Source organism: Osmerus mordax, chromosome 2, assembly GCF_038355195.1.
Source record: "Osmerus mordax isolate fOsmMor3 chromosome 2, fOsmMor3.pri, whole genome shotgun sequence".
Lineage (NCBI taxonomy): Eukaryota > Metazoa > Chordata > Actinopteri > Osmeriformes > Osmeridae > Osmerus > Osmerus mordax.
The window spans coordinates 11,753,251-11,768,230 of record NC_090051.1 but is presented as its reverse complement, the minus strand read 5'-3'; positions in this window follow the sequence as shown (position 1 = coordinate 11,768,230).

The window sequence follows — 14,980 nt, the reverse complement described above, 5'->3', positions numbered from 1 at the left end:
GCCAAGCGTCTGCAATGATGGACGCCGCTACGCCAAGCATCTGCAATGATGGACGCCGCTACACCAAGCGTCTGACAATCATGGACGCCGCTACGCCAAGCGTCTGACAATCATGGATGCCACTACGCCAAGCGTCTGCATTCACGGACGCCGCTACGCCAAGCGTCTGACATTATGTGGTAAGTTAGCTATGCTATTATGTGGTAAGTTAGCTATAACCGGTCTCAAGTTGGCAACTGTATGCTAAGTGGCTAGCTAGCTATCAATGGGAGAAAAACATGAAAGTACATGATCAAATGTGCCTATTTCAGCTAGCTAGTGTTGGGCTGTATTGGCAGACCCGGCAGATGAACGTTCAAAAGCCTCGTACCCGGAAGATGAACGAATCATTGATCCGAAGACCCGGTTGTCAGAAGAACGAAACATTGATCCGAAGACACGGTTGGGAGGAACGATTCATTCATCTGCCGGGTACGAGTCTTTGGAACGTTTTTCACGTGACCTGCATAGGCTCAGTACTGGTAGCTAGCAAAAACTGAAAGATTCGTTCATTTTGACTGGGTCTTCGGATACGGATCTTTGGATAATTTTTCACTTGACCTGCATAGTTCAGAAGAGGAAACAGAAAAGATTTGTTTACCTCGTTCACTTTCGTGTGACTAGGTTTAGTAAGACGTGAAAGATATTCGTTCACAAGTAATAATTACAGGTTTTGTTATTTTCATTTTTTTTGTACTTTACTTATAGTTCAGTGCAGCGTAATTGTTTGCTGTGATAATTAAATGCTAGTGTGATAATAAATGACCATTTCAAATCATACAAACTGTCATGATACATTATTTTAATGCAGGAATTTCTTTTAAAATAGTATCTGCTGGTTTACATGCACTAACATGAGAATATGATACGTGTTTGCAGTGGACGTATTTAGGCCAGGGAATTGGCTATAAAATGTTGAGCAACCCCCCCCCCCCCCCCTCCCAGTTGAAATGAACGAATGACTCGAAAAAATATTTGTTCATTTTGCTGAACGAGATTCAAAGAACCGAATCAATAAAATGATCTGAACTTCCCATCACTAATTGGTTGCCACGGTGATCAGCTCAGTTCAACAGAAATGTACCTAGCATCCACACCTCAAACAAGTTAACCTAGACGCAAAACTATACATACAATCCAAAAAATAAGGATATTTTCCGAGACCCAAGACTCTGCCGAAACCAGAGAGATGTCCTTTATATGTCTGTGCGGTCAGAAATACGACTCTACCGGCAGTTTCAAAATCTTCTTCCTTCTGCTTTCTCTGACAAATTTGTCACCAGATTTGCATTGGTCTCTAAGGGGCGAGAGTTAGACTGTCTCGCTTTCGTGGGGCTCTGAACAAATATGTAAGTCTGTTGGATTCCACAGACAACTGTCTACGACCAACACAAAATTAGCTATCTATTGATCCAAAAATGAAGCATGAAAATTGTGGCAATGCTGGCAAACTAGAAATACTTTTTGAAACTGATTTGGAAGCTCCCCTCCACTCTAAGCGTTTCAGTAAGCACTCTAGGCTCTCACATACACACCCATGTAAATCTCAGAAACGGTTTGAAAAACTCATGAAACATAATCAGTGATATTAAAAAAAGTTGAATAGATATCAAAAAGCTGAATAATAAAAAAATTGTTTAGGCTTTTTTCAACATTTTTAAATTTAAATGGTGGCTGTAGCTGAAGGATTGAGGAAGAAGAAGGATTTGAAAGTTGAAGAAGTTTAAGAGGACTGAGAGGATTTGAAAAAACACTCCATTGGAAAACCATGTTAAAAATATTATGAATATTGATTTATATTAATTCAAGCATAAAAGGTACAAAGCTGAAAAGTCATAGCACCCATGGCCTGAAACTGCAGATTTTTTTTTATTATAGCAGAACGGTTTTAATAGCTGAAGATTTGAAGGCGCTGAAAGGTGTCGCGGAAGAAATAGAATAAAATTAATATGAAGAAGTTGAATAAAGATTCAAAGAACAATACTTGGAATGCTGAAGCAGCCTTCCAACAATAAAGAGAAACAGGAAAACAATAAGTACAATGCACAATAAGTGTGTTTTTGCTTTCAGCAAACACACTAAATATATAAAGTCGGGGGAAATTGCAAAACCATTTCTCTTGAAATGTCAACACTTTGTTGGCAAGTGTCTGCGGTTCTATAAAGTGGGTGTGGCTGATATGGTTCTGTGCCACCACTGAGGTGACAAGACAGTGCTGTGCCACTGTCTCCTAAACTGGTGCTGCTGGCAAAAAGGTTGGCAAAAAGCTCAGAGTAGCTGAAAGGCTTGGTGACCGGCGCGGAGAAATGCGCGTCTGGTGTGAAGTCGGCGCACACTGGCTGCGAAGCGCCTGGACGAGCCACGCAGCGCCACGATCGGCTACGACTGAGCAAAAGCTGTTCACACCAGACGCGCATTTCTCCGCGCCGGTCACCAAGCCTTTCAGCTACTCTGAGCTTTCCTTTACGCTGACATGGTACATAAACATGGCATTGGCTATATCCCAGCATTGATCCTTATCTACGTTGTCCTTGTAAAATTGTTGCTGGCATACAACAACTCCCTGTGCTTTTCAACTTTGAGAATTCATTTGATGCTGATTTTAGAAATCGACTTGGGGGTTCTCTATCGGTTGGCTATGTCTGCGTGTGTTGTGTGCAACGCGTGACAACTTGTTTCTCTCAAACAAACAAAACAACTACGGGCATGCTAGCTCAACGGATCAATCTGTTTATTTTCATTTGTTTTCATCAGGGTAACAACATGTAAAGGACGTTCGTTACCAACATTGTGTAATTATAAAGTCACAACTTTACAAATGTTCACCGTAGTCTACAATTAATGGAGTAAAATCTTAACATGTTTTTTTATTCAAATCAACTAATATGGTGTATTTCATCATCCTGCAGCCGATTTCGCAAGCGTCTTGCGAAAAAATTCGACCAGCTGCCGAAACGATCGCTGCAGATCGCAGGCGATCGCAGGCGATCGCAGCGCTTCGCAGCCAGTGTGGTCGGTCCCATTTGATAACATGGGCGCCGAAAGAAAAAAGGAGGCGCTTCCAGGTGAGTCGCAGCAGATCGCAGGCAGTGTGTCCCAGGCGTTAGCTCACACGCTGGCGACCATATAAGTCTATGCTCGCGACTGGTTGTCGCAAAGTATGACGTGTACAGCTAGTTGCAAGCGTGAACGAGTCTCGGAGCTAAGAAAAAAGTGAGCCACTGTTTAACGCTAGACCGGAAGAGTCGGAAGTGGAAAGATGGCGTGGTCCGGGTTCGCGCTCTCGCTTGCTTCACTGCGCCACTGAGCACTTTTCATAGAAATGAATGGGGACGCCATCTTGGAAGACAAAACTTGCTTCCTCTAGTAATATTAACTCTATGGTTGCAAGTTGGATTTTCTCAACTTTATGTAAATGAGGAGCGTGAAAACGCTAGCGTTGGCCAATCGGATTGGTTTCTTGTTTCTTGTAAAGTAGCAACTGTTGCTCATGGTAAACATTTCTAGGTTTTACAATTTCAAGATGGAGGAGAAACTTATTGTATGTGTCTGCACACCCAGTTCTGTTCAGAACAAAGTTACGTAATGTGACAAGCCTGAATTTAAAGATTACATTAAACTAATAATGCATGGTATAGGGTTGCCGACGTTGTCAGTGTCCCTAGTATGTTTTTATACTTTTAAATTCAGTCTCGTCACATTACGTGACTGTTCTGTGCCACTGCTAGCTTGCTAGCCCAGCCTACAAACGACTGGTTGAGTGACCGGTGGCGTAACATGTATTCTACTGTAATCTTGCACTAGTAAAAATTCAGTATTAATGTTGTGTAAAATTGGTATTTTGATCGATATTGTGAGTACACGAAGCCAAGTCTGCACGCTTGGCCATGACTACAACAGTGACCGAGAACTACAACTCTGTATTAACTTGTCTAACACGCCCCCGAGCGTGGTGTACTGTGGGAAGGCAAGCGGTGCAGAGCGTTAAAAAACGCTGTAGTGGACACGCACTGTAACGTTTCGGCATGCTGCTTCAGATTTTTACACAACGTAGACACACGAGCGGCTTAAATTTTACACTAGGCTTTGTGTTTGACCTACGGCCGCACTGCAGCTACAATTCACTAAATCTCTCTTACTAATTAAACGCCCCCCTTGAATAAACGCCGCCCTCGAATAAACGCTGCACCAAAAATTATCATTGTGTAATAAACACTGCGGCGTTTAATCAATGAAATACGGTAATTGTGAAGGTGAACGATCGTTTTTGCAAATGGCAAGAATAAAAAACTAACTCAGAACAAGTTTGTGTCAGAAACGCCTTAGTAGCCTACGCTTTCATTGATGGCTATTGAGTCCAAACTTGTCAGAGAGCTGAACTTTGATGACGTGGTGACTGAATTCTCAATGAAGAAATCAAGAAAGAGACCGATCTTCTAAGGTAAGGTCTTTATTTATTATAACATGCTATTATGCTCGCTGTTGGTATGTATGATTTAATTACATTTATAGATTGTGTTCTGTTAATTTTTCATTGGCTGCTGTAGCCTACTTAACAATCAATTGAATTTTGTAACCAACATAATTTTACATCTAGCTGTGGTTGAGTTGATAGGAGGAGGGGTTGGAGAGCCCCATGATGCCTTCGTGCCCAGGGGCCCAGAATTTGTAAATCCGGCCCTGGGCAGGGGGCTAAGAATACGTTTAAAATAAAACATTTAATTGTTCACTTTCGGTAAATGTATTTTTCAGTTCAATGTTTTGAGAAGCTTTTGGACATAGTGGCGGTTTAATTTTACAAGTACAGTTTTTGGATCACCAAAGTTAGGGGGGCAGCTGCCCCCCGTAGATCCACCCATGCGCGGGGCCCTAAACAAATGTTTAGTTTGTTTATTGGGTTGGGGCCGGCCCTGTGTGAGACGCATTTCAGCCATTTCTCAAGCTCTCACCTTGCCCCCTTGTATTTTTCACACATTTCATTTCATTTAGTCATTTAGCAGACGCTCTTATCCAGAGCGACTTACAGTAAGTACAGGGACATTCTCCCCCGAGGCAAGTAGGGTGAAGTGCCTTGCCCAAGGACACAACGTCATTTGGCATGGCCGGGAATCGAACTGGCAACCTTCAGATTACTAGCCCACTTCCCTAACCGCTCAGCCACCTGACTCCCCACATTTAAACCATATCTCACGCTAAGAAGTAAGGGAGAACTTGTCCCGCCATATACTATTAATGGACGAGGCGCAAGCATACTGAGATGACAGTTGTTTCAAGTTATATGCCAATCAGAAAACATCAGCAGAACCCCCCCGTCGGTATGAATTTGTACCCAAACGTTGACGTATGGTAATCTCGCGCCAAACATTTTATAAAACTTGAGAGCCCTATTTAAAAAATGGTGAAGTGCATTGCCCAAGGACACAACGTCATTTGGCACATCCGGGAATCGAACCAACAACCTTCTGATTAATAGCCCGACTCCCTAACCGCTCAGCCATCTGACTTTTTACACAAAACTGTTCACAAATTCCAACAAGGTCATCTGGGATTAAGCTTCTGTCCATAAATGAGCCACATCATCTGGTAACGGATATAGTGGAAATACATACTGTAACCCCCACCCACCCTTCTCACCCCTTGGATTTGTTTTGTGGCCATTGTACTCCCAGAGCAGTGTGCTGTGTAGAGATGACCAGTGCCCTGCCGAGAGACTGCTGTGATTGCTGATCCCGAGGAGTGATAAAGAGAGAGAGAGCGGGGAGCATCTAAAAAGCTGAAAACGAGGCAGGAGAGAGTCATGTTGTAGACTGACTGGGAAGGTCACCAGCTGCCAGTGGAGGCCCGAAAACACTCCAGATTGTCCTCTTGTCTCTCTCTCTCACTCTCTATCTCTGTTTAGAGATGGCATGATGGACAGGGGTGACAGGAGACAAGGGGAGGGTCCGTGGGAGACTGGAAGAGGGAAGAGAGGAGGAAGGGAAGCTGGAAAAGGCCAAACTGCCGTCCACACCTGCATCCTTAGAATGGAGGGCATAGGTAGGGTAAGTTGTGGGTAAGAGCATGCAGTGCATTCGTTTCCAAGGAGTAACACTGATTAGGAGGTGTGGCATAATGATTGTGGCCACAGCATGCAACACCAGAGAGAGGATTGATTGGTCAGATATGCAAAGGAGATAATCCGCTGTGTATCTTCATTATCTGCACACTTTCATATGGTCATTTTAAGGACATACTTATCTCTGGCGCCACCATTAAGCATCGATTTATTTCCTGCTGTTTGCTACCTGGAGAGTGTGTGTGGGTCTACGCATGGTTCCTTAAATCTGTTTACACTCATGTGTTTGTATACAGAGTGTTATGTGCTAAGGATTTTGTTTCTCCATTGTTCTACTTTGTCTCTGTGTGTGAGAAACAACAGTCTCTAATTGCATCTAATTTCTTGTAAACAACAGACATTAAAGAGTGTTTATTCAGGTACTATCCTCCCCTCCAACCACACGCATGCATATACACAGACATTTATGAACATATACACACACATATACACACATATCACATTTCTAGGCAGGTGCATGGCTGCCCTCCACAAATTACATTCAGGATAATTTCCCATTGATTAATGCAGATGCGCTCCTGTTGGCTCTCAGGCCCTACCTGGAGTCTATTTACTGATGCCATTTGACTGCACAACCCAGCCCTCTCCAATAAGGCCCTGCTGCATGTGTGGCCTGGGGCCCCCAAACGACCCCTTAGTCTACAGGAACCACTAAAGCTTTTAATTGCCTTCTGTGCAAATAGTCCTTATGAGCTTGATAAAGAGTCTGGGAAGTTGGGCATGGGCATGTGGGGGGTTGGAGAGGGTGTGTGTGTGTTGTGTGTGAGAGGGAGAAAGAGAAAGAGGGAGGGAGGGAACGGGGATATGGGGAGAGGCAAGAAAGAAAGGGAGGGAGAGGTGAGAGATGGAGAGAGAGGCAAAACGTAATTATGGTTGTGCTTTCTCTTTCATCAGCATGCAGCAGATCACCACTCAGCAAAAAATACTAAATATAAATAAAAGCACATGATTCTTCTCTTTCCCCCCTACCCTATTTTTTCCCTCCCTACATCTGTTACAGTAGAGTGGCTAGCGATAACCCTGGGTGAAGGGCTAAACAATCAAACTGCGGCTTCAGTGAAAATGATTGCATTCTGTAGTGTTGCCACCGGGATGGGAGCCATGCTGAACGGGGGCCTTGTCCTGACAAAGCTATTTTCTAGAAGGAAATTGCAGATTCAGATCTAAGAGGGAGCCTGACTGGGAGTAAATGCCACTTCTTTAATTATGGTCTCCTCCACGTCTCCTCTACTGAGGCGTGGAGATGTCTATCGCATCACAGGATCCTCTCAGAAGATGACTGTAATGGGAAATGACCAGTGTCTGGGAAACCAGCCCAGATTAAAACTGACGTCTCTAATTGATGGCAGCCGAAATCCCTGGATGGATGACTTGAAAAGTCACTTTGGAGCAAACCTAATTGGAATGATTTGGAGTCTTAACAAGAATCACTGGGATGATCTCTCCTGTGGGGTGATCTCTCTTGATTTGAACCTTGACTGACTGCTACCTGACCAAGAAAATACATTTCTAGCTTTTTTGATAGGTCTTCTGGGGTAAGCAGTGTTGATGTTGGGTGGCAGTGTAGAAGTAGCAAAGGCACATCCATCCTCACCTAGCGCCGCTAAGAGGCACCTCATCATGGAAAAACATTCAAATAAAATAAACCATAAAAGCGGTTGTTCCTCTATCTTGCTGTCCTCAGCACTTCTAACGATCTGTGCATGTGCCCATTACAGTGGGCAAGGCTGAGTTGATGACCCATTTCATTGTCCCAGAAAACAATGTGCTGTTTTAGCGCCTGCTTAATTGTTTAGGCTGGTTGCTTAATGTTATAGTTTGAACTCATTAAGAACATCACAAACATTCCTTGTACAATACACACCAACATAGAAGTAGTTATATCTACATTCATGAGCAGAAGATATACCAAGCCCAGTCCCTGGGTGTATCAGAAATGTTTTTTGCGGGTCTGTCAGTGATAATAAACACAATGCTCTTTTCTGACTGCACCGTCATTATCTGACTTTCTAGTGGAGGGCAGACACTTATCTCTGCTGCTGTCCAACTTGTGTAAATGTCAAAAGTAATGGCAACATCTGTCTTGTGTCTGGAGATATTGACATAACATTACAAGTAGCAAATTGTTTTGTGTTGTGAAGTGTGTCTTGGAGATACCTCAAGCTTTATGGGTCTTTAGACTCAGAACTGCAACTTGCTGGTGTTTAAGTGATGAACAGTTGATGTTGTGACTCCAACCACGGACAAATACGAGGAATTGTTCAGAGCCTGCAAAGAGATAATTCCAATTTCTTGTACGGAGAAAATCATCTTGTTTACTTCTTACGACTTCTGTGCACAATCTGTGTCCAGACACAATTCTTCCATGTTACTCCAAAAGGCTACAACTCAATGTACTGAAATGTGACCCCTCCCTCCAAAATACATCTTAAATAAAATTATATTATTTTAGGCCTGCTTTCAAAGGTCAACATGCACCTCTTATTCAATAAGTATTTACTGACCTTGTCACCTGTTTTGTATAGTTTGCAAAGGAATGAATTAAGATTCAAGGGCCCCAGTAATGGAAAAGTGTTTAATTTCGCTCTGACATTAAGATGTTGTGCCTCTTAGGCATTTTGTGGCACGTTGCTTGACGCCTGCTCTCTGGCTCCAAGAATGCCCCCTGTGTTCCACTAAAACACTTCAATCACAGTGAAAGATCAAAGGAGCTGTTAAACTAATCAAGTGGAGACACCAGAGATGAAACTCCCAGTGTGTTCCACGTTTTTCCTATAATGCGAACCTCTCTCTACCATAACCCTATTAACACACAGGGGGAATTCACAGAGGCATTTAGGAGGCTCTCTGTATACACAGCAAACAATGATCCTAAACAAATGGACTGTAGTGGATGTGAACCATTGCAGAGCCTAAAAAATCATCAAACATCCTGCCACACAATTGTCTTTAAAGTGTGCAAAGATGGATCATAATCCTTTGAAATATGTTTAACTGCACCATAAAGCACATATTATATCCCAACTCATCCCACAGAATAAAAACCCTCAAGCCAAAAACTGAGGTGAATGGAAAGATTTCAGGCTCTAGGGTTACAGCCCCAGTATGGTATAGGGTTTGAAAATGTTCTGTATCTATTATATAATGACATTACTTCTAAATGTTTTTTTCCCAGAAAACTCTGGGATATACACAGGCCCTGTTTAAGCCATTTGAGAAATATCCACTGAATGAATATGACTGTCCTAGAACCAGAACTGATATCCAATATCAGACCAGCAAGGAGGGAAAACAGCTGATAAAAATCCTCAAATCAAACATAAACCATTTGTCTGGTATGTTAGTGATTGGAGGAAATCTTGTCTTGTTTCTCGTTCTTTATTAAATGACATGGGACACAATGGTAAACAACCCTTGCTTCTAAACCACACTTACACAGTAATGAAGGACTTACTTTACAACAGCATGGGAGGGGGGAGCAGAGGAGGAGTGAAGCAGGTGTTTATCGTAGAGCACCCCAGTAGTGAAGCTGAGGCAGACTAAAATATTAAATTTTTATGCTTGTGCTCTTGCATCAATAATACCCCAACATAAAACCTCTCATTCTTCTACCACTGTGTCTGAAAAGGCTGCAGTGTTGAGTAATAACTTTTACCAGGCAACAACAACATAAGTTTAGGGACTAGAGGTCGTAGGTGAGGTGGCTTTCATTTTCTCCCAGAAAAATAATCTCCAGGACCTATCAAATCAGATTAGTTTTTTTATATGTGAGGGTTGGAGAAATAAGTGACAAGGTGCACACCATGAAGTTCACACAAAGAAGCACATTGATATTGAACATCATTGAAGTTAGTCTACAAACTTTGACAAAACCTATTTAAAAAACCCTTTAAACATGAATCCTTATGCACCACAAAAAGAGCATTGACATTGAGCATTTTACCATGCCACTACCGAAGTGTTGTCACGTTCGATAAGTAAACCTTTTTTTCACATTCCTACCTTTTTACCATTGATTTTATGTTTTTACCTATGTCTTCTTATTTAAAATCACGTATATGATTATACTTGTCTTGTTGTATATATGTTGGTATTACATCCTCTCAAAATCAACTCTTCATTATTCTCAGAACATGTTTACAAAGGTACCTGTCATGACATTTAATAATGGGATGAACGCACTTAGGCAATCACTTAAGCATGATATAAGAATGTAATGTACCGGAAAAAAATATAATTTGACTGGTCTCTACACCTTGATCACCAGTTAATTGACTGCCTTAATGAGCCTTTGATGTCCTAAATGAACACGAGTCATGCTGCAGTAAAACATATGTCATTGCAGAAATAAACATGGACAACATTACTGAAATTAAGCAATTAATGATCACAGACACAGGCTCATTAAGGTAATGGAAAAATTATAGTGTAAAAGAATGTGTCTGTTTGTTTAACTGATGCCCTATTGCACTCAATGTTAATGAATGTGTGTATTCACCAATCGTCATTGCATTGAAATTGAACTGCACATTTTATATAAGTATGATGTAGCCTCTTTCTTAAACTGTTTAACATGGACACAATTCTTCTTTTTACTTTTTCATGCACAAGCAATTTTTCTGCATAACAAAATACATCCCTGGTACAATTACTGAAGTACAGCTTGGCAAAACATAGACAACAGTGCAAAGTGTATATAATACTTATCTGTTAAGCTGTTACATTCCCTTAGTGCATTACAAAATGTCTAAAAGCATCATATCAGTAGCCATGAACGTTTCATACTGTGCTGACAGTTATAGCTGGATCAGAACATCAATTAAAAGCCAAGAAGCTACGTCTTAACTAAGTCTCCATCCTATTACTAAGGTAGACATTGACAAGGCTCCCAACTCTCTGGGAGCCTGCTATGACTTTACCTCTGTCAGTCCCTCTCACATCCCTCTCGCAGGAAGTTAATGATGCCGGCAACAAGATGAATCACCTCAGACGCCGTGCCGAGCAGCTCTGACATCAGAGCAGCCGCTTGCCTGACACCTGCTCTGCAGCGGAGGGAAGACTGATAGTCACCAGCTCCCGCTACCTGCTACCTGTAGAGGCTGAGCTATGTCTGTCTGGAGAGGGACTATCATTCTAAGATACCAGGAGTGAAAATAGCCTGAGAAATGTGGCACAACACCCTCCAGTTGACAGGAGCGTTGAAGAACTCTCTTTTGACGCTGCACTGATGGAATCCTGTGGACGTCGATAGAAATCAAAATGTTGTTGTTGTATGACTGATAACTATTCAACAACAGTGCACAACCGGCGAGTTTATGGGAACAACAACACTGACAGTATATTTCACATTTCAAATACCAAATTCATCTTGTTGGTGTAGAGAAAATGTTCATGAACCACAACAGAACCACACAGAATTCATGGGCTACAATGTAGCCTACATTTCTATCTACATAAAAACGTTGTACTCCACAGAGGGGGATTAACTATGTGTCATTTTCAGAAAGCTGAAAGAAGTTTGACTGGCTGCACGTGGAGTGTTCTTTCCCAACTGGACCTCTGGTTTGCTCTGATCTACAGTCCAAGGCCAGTTAGCCTGGGAATGCTTCACTGGGCCATGGCAGGATCAATCATCCGCCTTCGACTTATTAATGATGAGGTCACAATGTTGACGGTCACGGCATTGCTGATAAAAGTGCAATGCCAGCTATTTATTACAACCAAGACCTGAATGATCGTAATTCTTTATGAAAAAGGGAACGGGTGGGAGGGTGGTCAGACAAACACACACACACACACAGTTGTGTGTCTTACAATCAAACAAACATTGACACAGACATTAAATTAAATATTAAACATTTGCCCCAGGTTTTACTCTGGTATTCAAAATACCATCACAGGACATAATTGAATGCTTACTATTGGATTCTATAAGAAGTTGATTAACACACTCATGATTCCGACCCCCACAACAAAATCACAGCATCACAGTATCATCATGATCACAGCAACCATGGGAGAAAACCAATAAGATAACAAAACAAAAACAACACCCTGGATGTGATCTGACCTATAAGTAAAGATGTGCTGATCTCCTGAGCCCAGACCTATGGCCTCTGCAGCTCTACTGCGGACAGATTCCACACCAACAGTGTGGAACTTAACTTAAAATGTTTCAATCCAAGTAAACAAAGACAACATCAACAATTATGCACGTCACCGTTTAACTGCTTTCTGGGATGCCAGACTGAGCTGCTCTTCCCTCCCTCGTCCAGGATGTCCCTGTGTATCACGGACGTCAGGGATCTCAAGGATGTCCTCATATATCATGTATCAGATTAAGGTAACAAATTAATGGGACTCATCAATGGACACGTATTCAATCATTTAAATGGCGCCATTACCATAGAGATGACTGAAGTGTCTGTGGCTGTCATTTATAAACTGTGTGGTGTGTGGCGACGGGCAGCTGTATGGGGCTGAGGTGTCTGTGTGTGATAGCATACTGTAGAGACAGCAGGAAGCCAGTCTCCTGTAGGGTCACCTGCTAGTGAGGTGTGTGGGTTGTGTGTGTGTGTGTGTGTGTATGTTTGGCTGTGTGTGTATGTGTGTGTGTATTTGTCTGTGGATGCTGGTGCCCTAGTGTCACTATGCAGTGAGAAGAATGTAACAGTTGGATTCACAAAGTGGTGCCTTGACTGCTGCAGACAGAAGACATGGGTGTTTAATGGGAATGGTGTAGGCTAGGATGTAAAACTGGTCTCTAGTTAGCTAGACACTTACAAAGAGTAAGTCCACTGTAATTTGTGAATAACAAACATACATGGTATAACGTCATCAGAATGAACATCTGTACAGACTGACTGCTTGGCGTCCTGTGATGACACGGGGGCATTTGCGTCAATAATTGAGGGATGAAGGTGGCGATCCCACCGGCACGGTCTCTAATGGCGGTCTGTGAATGTCATCACGGCAAACAGATTATACTGTGACGGAGCACCGCGTCTTGGACAGACGCTGTTATTATGGAACTGTTGTAGTGGGTGTTTGACCGGGTGTTTGATCTCTGCGTCCACCACATCCGTTGATATCGCAAGCCCTCGCCTTCACAGCTCAAGGATTTGGCCGAGGGGTCAAGGAGACTGGACGGAGGAGTATCTAATCTCTGTATATCTATGTGGCCTTGAGAAACACTCCTCTCCAGTCAGTTTGACTGCAGTGGTAAACGGAAGATAATATCTCAATTGTTTAATGCAGGAAAGGTTTATACGTTAAAATAAACTTTGGCTATTCCAAGACATATTTACTTGCAATCATACAAAGGCCTATCTGCAGTTAGATTTTCATTTTATTTTGGTATTGGCCCCTAGCTGTGCTAAATTTTAGGGTAATATCTTTGACGTAATCTGCTACCTGTCTCTCCGTCTGTTAGGCTACTTGGGTGAATTTCAAAGATACGGTGAATTTTGAACATACATTGTCTGTATGGGCCAGTACCTCCTAACTCCTCTCTCCATTCTCAGACACAAGGAGAGCCGTGTTCCGGTCCGTTTGAGCCGGCACTCCGGCGAGTGGAGATCTGAGTGGGGAAGGGTGTGTGTGTGTGAGAGAGAGAGAGAGGTGGGTGTGTGAGTGAGTCTGTGTGTGTGTGTGAGAGAGAGAGAGAAGCGGCGGCAGCCTCGACGGGTCTGATCTCCTCCATTCATTAGCACGCCGGTCACAGCGGCATGGGCAGCGCGACGAAGCGGAACAACTCGGCGGCGGCCCGTGGGGACTGTCATGGCGAGTGACGGAGACAAATCGCAGGTGGACCAGGGAGGAGACCTGCCGTAGACAAACAGCTCTGCCAGCAGGGGGACTCCGGAGCACCATTTGTTTTCAGCTCAGGAGATAATTTTTCTAATTAACCTTTAAGTGCATCGCTTGAAGTCGCATTGCTGTGGAGAGAGACTGCCAGAAACGTGACATTTTTTGCTTTTTGTTTGCAGAACAACACAGGTTTAGATTTGTTTTACTCGGATCAGGTGGGAAAGTGTTGTCCTTGAACCACAGCCTACTGTTTGATGGCAGCTTGGTTCATACAATATGTGTAATATAGGAATGCAGGCCTACAGACATTTGTTTCACAGAAATATATACAAACTAGAGAGGGTACAATTTCTGGGGAAGTTGTAGGGTGTGCTTGCGTCGGTTGCAGAGGGGTCCGTTTTTTAATGACATTTTTACAACTGATATTTCTGTATATTTTATATAAAAATGCATACGTATGATTTATAAAGATTACATTTTAAAAGATTTAAAAGCATACATTTGTTGCTGCTCATTTACAACTCAAAATACTAAGAGTGAAGTGTAGAATTAAATAGTTGTCTTCTCATTTCCCCTGCAAGACGGAATGGTAATCGGCTATATAGCAGCCTCATCGTTGAATCAAAACGAATAAATTTGGCAGACCGGTGTAAAAATTGACCTAATCTCTATGACTTCAACCTCCTTTTAAGTTTTTCCCTTCTCGTGATATTTTCAGGCATTTAGCCTACTCATATTGCATTCATTCATAAAGAACCCTGTTTGAAGATTATTCCAACAACGACCCATAGAGTTAATATTACTAGAGGAAGCAACTTTTGTCTTCCAAGATGGCGTCCCCATTCATTTCTATAAAAAGTGCTCAGTGGTGCAGTGAAGCAAGCGAGAGCGCGAAACCGGACCGCGCCATCTTTCCACTTCCGACTCTTCCAGTCTAGCGTTAAACAGTGGCTCACTTTTTTCTTAGCTCCGAGACTCGTTCACGCTTGCAACTAGCTGTACACGTCATACTTTGCG